The following is a 6,689-nucleotide window of genomic DNA, read 5'->3' as shown; positions in this document are numbered from 1 at the left end:
ATCCAGATGCCTAGCTGATACCTAAGGGTGAGGCTGCCCTGCCCATCTGCCTGCGTGGGCCACCCTGCACACATGCCTGTGTGAGCCACCTTGCACACCTGCCTCTGTGAGCCACTCTGCTCACCTGCCTATGTGGGCTGCCCTGCACACATGCGTGTGTAGTCCACCTTGCACACCTGCCTGTGTAGGCCACACTACACACTTGCCTCTGTGAGCTGCCCTGCCCACCTCCATGTGTGGGCCACATTGCCCACCTGCCTGTGTGGGCTGCCCTCAGTGCTGATTTCAACACCCAGCCATCAGAGGGCCTATGGAGGCCATTCTTGGTTTGGTTTGGTTCATTTGGTTGTGAGCCTAACCTTTAAAGGCTGAGCCATCTCTCCAGCTCTAGAGGCCACTCTTATCCAAACTGTAGGGATAGCTGATTGAGGCTCCCAGTGCAGTTACGTAGGGGCTAGACCCCAACTGCCCCGCTCCTGCTGCAGGTGAGGATAACAGAGCCTGCTATTGGGTAAGGACTTCATCTGCCCCTTGATCTGTGGCTAGTGCCTTCTCCCCAAGTCCCACACTAGGGTCCTAGAGCCTCCAAAGGTATCAGATTTCCCCAGCTCCTCTGAGCACTGTCCAAAGACAGCGCGTGCTTGTGGGTAAAATTCTGCAGAAAATAACGGCAACTGTCACCATCAGTACAATTGTATTTATTGATCATTTACTGCATATCAGACCCTTCATATTAGGTGCCACACAACTTCTTCAGAAAGCCACGTGCTTTTTTTTTTTTTTTTTAGTGCTCAGTACATGTGAAAAGGGTGACATGAAGATTTAGGGTCAGTAGGCAGGCAACCCCACTGGATGGCTTTGACGGATACAGAATACCAAGCGGCCTGAATCATCTCTGAAGAGGTTTTCCGCAGGGTCCCAGAGCCGCACCTGCAGGATACAGCGTCCATGCCCCCAATATGTCCTGAAGATGGCTCCTGGGGGCCACCTTCCAGAGAAAGACATAGAGTCTATTGACCTAAATGATTGGCTGAAAGATGAAACCTGAAGCAATCCCATTTGCCGAGAAACAGACAACTGATCTCTGGTATGTCAGCCGCCCCGGAAGCTGAAGAGCAGCTTTAGTCTATGGACAGCCTCCAGGCAGAGAAAAGCCCCATGGGTGGGGGGTTGCAGGGGGGGAGGCGGGAGCGGCAGCATCACCCGAGGGCTATGTGCCAGGCAGCAAGAGGCCAGGCAGCCATGAGGACTCTTCTCCTGGATGTCCAGGGTATTAGGCAGGATAGCTGGCCCTGAGCTGGGTTGGGTCGAGGGGTAGTAAGGGCTGAGGATCTTAGCAGTTGCTTACCATCCAACCACTCTTCCAATGAGCCTCCTTGAGCAACTTTGTTTGGCCACCTGATGCCATAGTTATCTCATCTGCAACACCAAGGTCTCATTACAAATGTTACAAAACTTCTTTGGCAGCTCCACAGGCCTGCATAAGAACCTTGGACTTATTCCAGTGAGGAGGGGGTTCTCCTCAGAGCACCAGAGGAGACTTCAGAACAGAATTATGGGGGTCTCCATTGGCTAAGTTGGGCGCAAAGACAGTGCTTGGGACAAAGCATCAGAATTGAGCTTGATCAAGAAGTTGGTCTATCCAGGACCCCTCACCATACTGTGGTGCTGCAGCCCTTTGGATCCCCAAGCAAGGAACAGTGACCTCCATTCTCCTGCCTACATCCTTACTTGCCACTTACCAAAGGCACCTAGGCCTGGGGCAGGATGTCGCCCCCTCAGATAAGCACGGCAGTGCCAGGACTGAAAACGCAGGCACACCTCCTCCCTGAGCTCAGAGAAGCATAGGTACCAGCCACCAAGTGTGCTAAGGATGCAGGGAGTGACCCCATCCATGCATCTGAGACTCATTAGGTCTCTGCTGACATTTCTCCAAGAAATAATTAATTTTGATATCGCAGAAGACATTTCCCTGTGGCCAAGGTCACAGAGGGCCATCTGTGGCCTTCCTGTCAGCGGTCTCTACTCAGCCCACTGCTTTGACGAATGGGACTAGGGAACCTCCGCTGCATAACTGAAAGAATGAAGAAGAGCCGAAGCTGCTTTTCTTGCAGAAATACCGGCCGGTGCTGCAGCAGCTGCAAGGCTGGAAGACAAGCTTGCCAGCACCTGGCTCCAAATCCCAAAAGAGGCCCTCAGGAGATAGAGGCATGGGGCCTGTCAGGGTCTCATCTCAGGGTTTCATGTTGGCTCCCTCTAAGCACAAACTTCATACGTATGGGTGGAGGCAGGTAAGTGTGTGGGCCTCAGGGTCCCAGGAAGCCGTGAGTGTCCATCTTCCCCTGCAGACAGGATGGCTTCAGAACCAGCTCACGGTCAGCTAGAGGTTGCACTGTTGTCACGTCTCAAGGCAGCATAAGAGCTGCCTAGTCACATACTGCATCGGATATGCATGCTCACACATCATGTGAGGGTCCTGGGAGCCAGCATCGCAGAGGACCCTAGCATGGCTGTTTTAACCAGCAAGAAGGTGCCATCTCTAGCCCTGGATCAGCATCAGCAGCCATGTCTCCATCTACTCTGGGCTTGGACAGCCTCCACTGGCTGGCTATCTTTGGGGCCCCTGGGGATACAGAAGCATCTCTCCTATCTCAGCCTCTCTCATCCTCATAAGGACCGCCGTATTGGACCAGGACCCTTCTTACTCTGTCAGCCTCATCTTAGCCAGCTGCATCTTCAGTAACAGTGTGTGTCTCAGTCATGTCCCCGGGGTCTTGCAGCTCAGAGCTGTCACATGCCGATTGGGGGCCCACACATTAACACACGTGACTTCAGGACTGAGTATGCCCCCTGGAAAGATATGCAGATGATGCCAAGGGTGGATTGATTTTGTAACTCCAAGCCTGGGAAGATGCCAAGGTGCCCCCTAGCCGGTGAGGGGCCTACTGAGAAGTGGATCATCCAGCCGGTAGAATAGTACCCAACCATAAAAAGAAATGAAAACCAAGCCATGAAGAGACACACAGGAGGAGCCTTCAGCGTGTAGTCCTAAGGCTGAAAGGCTGCACGCTGCCATTCTGGGAAAGGGAACATTCTTGGACCAGTGGTGGCCGGGATGTTGCTCAGTGCCGTAACATGTACAAAGTTCTGAGTTTGAGCCCCAGTACTGGAAAGAAAATAAAAAGGAAAACAAAACAAAACAAAACAAAACAAACAGTGACAGGGCTCTGGCTTTGGTTCCGGCAAGATGGCTAAACACACCAAGAAGGTCGGATTGTCGGGAAATACTGGACCTACTATGGTGCCTCCCTCCAGAAAATGGTGAAGAAAATTGAAATCAGCCAGCATGCCAAGTACACTTGCTTCTTCTGTGGCAAGACCAAGATGAAGAGACGAGCCGTTGGCATCTGGCACTGTGGCTCCTGCATGAAAACAGTGGCTGGTGGGGCCTGGACCTACAACACCACTTCTGCCGTCACAGTGAAGTCGGCCATCAGAAGACTCAAGGAACTGAAAGACCAATAGAAGCACTACTGTTTGAGACTTGCCTAGCCTGCAATAAATGGGTTAATTTACATTTAAAAAAAGCAGTGACCCCCAGAAGAAGGATGAGGGGGCGAGAAGCACAGAGAACACTAGAATAGTTGTTCTCAACCTTCCTAATGCTGCGACCCTTTAATACCCTCATGCTGTGGTGACCCTCAACCACAAAATTATTTTTCTCGCTGTCTCATAACTGTAATGTCTCTACTGTTTTGGATTGTAATGTAAAGATCTGTTTTCCGATGGTCTTCTGAACCCCTGTGAAAGGGTCATTCAGTCCCAAAGAAGCACAACCCACAGGTTGAAGACAGCCACTCTCCGTGGACGAATCGTCTTTTGTTTGTCCGAATCTGACAAACACACGCCCTGGAGACTGGCGTAAAGGCTGTGAGTTTTGGTTCATACCTCCACTCAGCTGGGATGGGGGGTGAGCTGTGGGTGAGGAGGAGGAGCTGCGGGTGAGGCTGACAGAAAAGTCTTAATGCTTTATGCACAATTTTTGTTTATAATCTGAAGTACTAAGCTGGGTGGTGGCAGGGCATGCCTTTAATCCCAGCACTCAGGGAGGCAGAGGCAGGCAGAGTTCTATGAGTTCAAGGGCTATATAACAAGTTCCAGGCCAGCCAGGGCTATACAGAAAGACTCTGTCTTCAAAAAAAAAGCTCCCCCAAAAAAGTACTATAAAAAGTACCCATTTTCAGAGTGCAGGAACGGCATGAAGGAGCTCTCGGTGCTGCCATTGCAGCTTCAGAATAAAGCACTGCTCGTGCACCTTCCTACCTCACCAGTCCATGTCTGCTAATACACCTCTCTGATTAGCAGGCGGCAGGAAATAGATTCTAGTAGGAGTCACTTTGGGGTCCCCCTTGCTGCAGGGGATCCTCTGTCCTGGTGCATTTGAAGCCTCCTCAGCTGCTCCCTGTGGACACTGTTTGGGCTGAGTTAGGATTTTCGTTCCCTCCGCTGGAAGCCGGCCTCCTAGGAGCAGCATCAGTGTTAACAAGGGTTCTTCCACAGAGAGGAACTCAAGTCCGCACCCACCTCCCCAAGCTCAGGAAAGGCTCAGGTAGGGGCGCGGTGGACCAGGTGACCCTCTCAACTGGACATTCAAAGACACAAAGCTTTAGCTGGTGATTTCATCGGCACTTTTCCTACAGGATCTGGACAGGGTAGCTGAGAACCCAGACTAAGTGACACACCTGCCACTCAAGCTCCCTGGAGCAATCCAGGCATCCAAATGGCCTCCCAGGGGGGGGATTCCAAAAAAGCCCCACTCCCAGCATGCCTTAGAAGGAAGCTGGGGTTGGTTGGTCACCCCAGGGTCCTTGCTCTAGGTAAAAGGACTCAGGGGCTCTCTATTTCCATAGGCATCCGGTCTCCACAAATACAGCCACCTAGGAGGCCAGGGCTGTCCCCAGTCTTGTTGACTTTGGTCTTCAGCAGTAAGCACTTAGTCCCCGAAGAAGCCACACTTGTGTAGCAGAGGTTTCCTTCTCACGTCCCAGCACAATCCAGGCTGCAAGTCACTGGAGGAAACTTCATCTTCACCCTACATTTCCTGCCCAGTTCAGTGTGTAATTGGCTCGTGCTTCCCCTCGGTGATTTAGCAGGGAGCGCAGCATCATATAAAAAGAATAAATCCGAATAAAACCCAGGGAGCGAGATGGCTACACGCCACGTTGCCCTCCTGCTCCTTACTCTGCTGGGGCCACAGGAGCCCCAGAATCAGACGCCGGGACCTCTTACTGGAAGCCTCTCCAGTCCTAGGCCTTGCAGGCACATAGGCACAGCCAGCTCCAGACAGGCCCCTCCCCAGCACACAAGAAAGAGGTTGCTTCTCTTCAACTTGCACATTGGCCAGGAACAAGCATGCAAGCGCAGAGGCTGAGTCACACAGGATGTGCTTCCTCTGCATGGAGCATGGGCCTGGGTCCCCAGAGCTCAGGTATGGACATTCTGGGGCGGTGGGGGCTGCAGGGGCACACATTCTCCAATTGTTTGGGTGTGTATAGACACTTTTTCACAACTCACCCCCATCTGAAAGGGAAGGACCGCCTGGACGAGGGGCACATCCTTGTTGAGTTTATTTTTATTGAGAATCTTGGTCTTATAGAAAAATTGATGAAATTCCGCAGTAGCTAAAAATAAACTTTAGTGACTTGCCTTCTTAAAAGAATACAATGGGGTTCCTTCATGTATTTTTTTTTCCTTCATGTATTTTTTTAAAGGGGGAAAAAAGAGACTGTTACTGCACTAGCGACTGACATCTACCTACCTCAGCTCAAGACCTGAGCCTAGGAAGGCAGGGAAAGGGACCTGCCAGGCAGGAGGGCACCTGTGTCCCAGGGCCACATATCATGCCATCTCTCAGTACCGCCCCTAAGAGTGCCATTTCGTCCCGTGCCCCAGTGATAAGCCAGAGAGTATGATAGGAGAGTCAGCAAATTCCCCCCACGGTTCTGTAGGGTTCCAAAGACCCTACTCCGTGAGTGGACCACCCCCCCCAACATGGTCACATATGTCTGTTATCTGAGAGGCCTGGGTCCTGAAGGGTCTTCCTCCAAGCCACTCAATACCAGAAACAGGACCCTGAAGACCCTTGAGGCTCTGTGATGCCATTCGGGGAACAGCCCAGGGCTTAGAGTCCTGGCCCTGAGAGACGTTCTAGGTAAAAGTCCCTAGCTTCTGCAACCTGAGGGACCTTCTGACCTTAGCCCAAGGTTCAGAGAGAACAGGGAACTGCTTAGAGATGCCAAACACTCAGGCAGAGGCAGGCGGCCTTCAGGAATCCCTCTGCTGCGTCAGCGGGCCCTGGAGGCCTGGCCAGAAACGTGAGGCCATTCAGCACTCCTTGTTGATGTGGCCCCTAGGGACAATGCCTCACCCATCAGCACTTAGAGTAATTCAACTGGCTTTGCTTCTCTGGGCTCACTATCAAGCACTGCACAAGTTCCTTGCTGAGTTTTAGCCATCGGGGGTGGAAGATGGAGTAGGAGAAGATATGTGGGTAGGGAAGATAGACTTCAGTCCTCCCAGCCTTAAGACAGGAGTCTTTTTACCAAGACCAGTGGACAGGGTCCAATGGTTGGATGGACTATGTAAGTGTACCATGCCCACCTCAAGCACCTCCTCCCCTCCCAGTCTGA

General features: G+C 52.0%; 1 pseudogene; it reads left to right on the top strand.

Annotated features, from left to right (window-relative positions):
- The first annotated feature begins 3,247 nt into the window (after nt 1–3,247).
- LOC127188540 (60S ribosomal protein L37a-like) lies at nt 3,248–3,570 on the top strand (annotated as a pseudogene).
- The last annotated feature ends 3,119 nt before the right edge of the window (nt 3,571–6,689 follow it).

Source organism: Acomys russatus, chromosome 4, assembly GCF_903995435.1.
Source record: "Acomys russatus chromosome 4, mAcoRus1.1, whole genome shotgun sequence".
NCBI classification, from domain to species: domain Eukaryota; kingdom Metazoa; phylum Chordata; class Mammalia; order Rodentia; family Muridae; genus Acomys; species Acomys russatus.
This window is presented reverse-complemented; position numbering and strand designations above follow the sequence as displayed.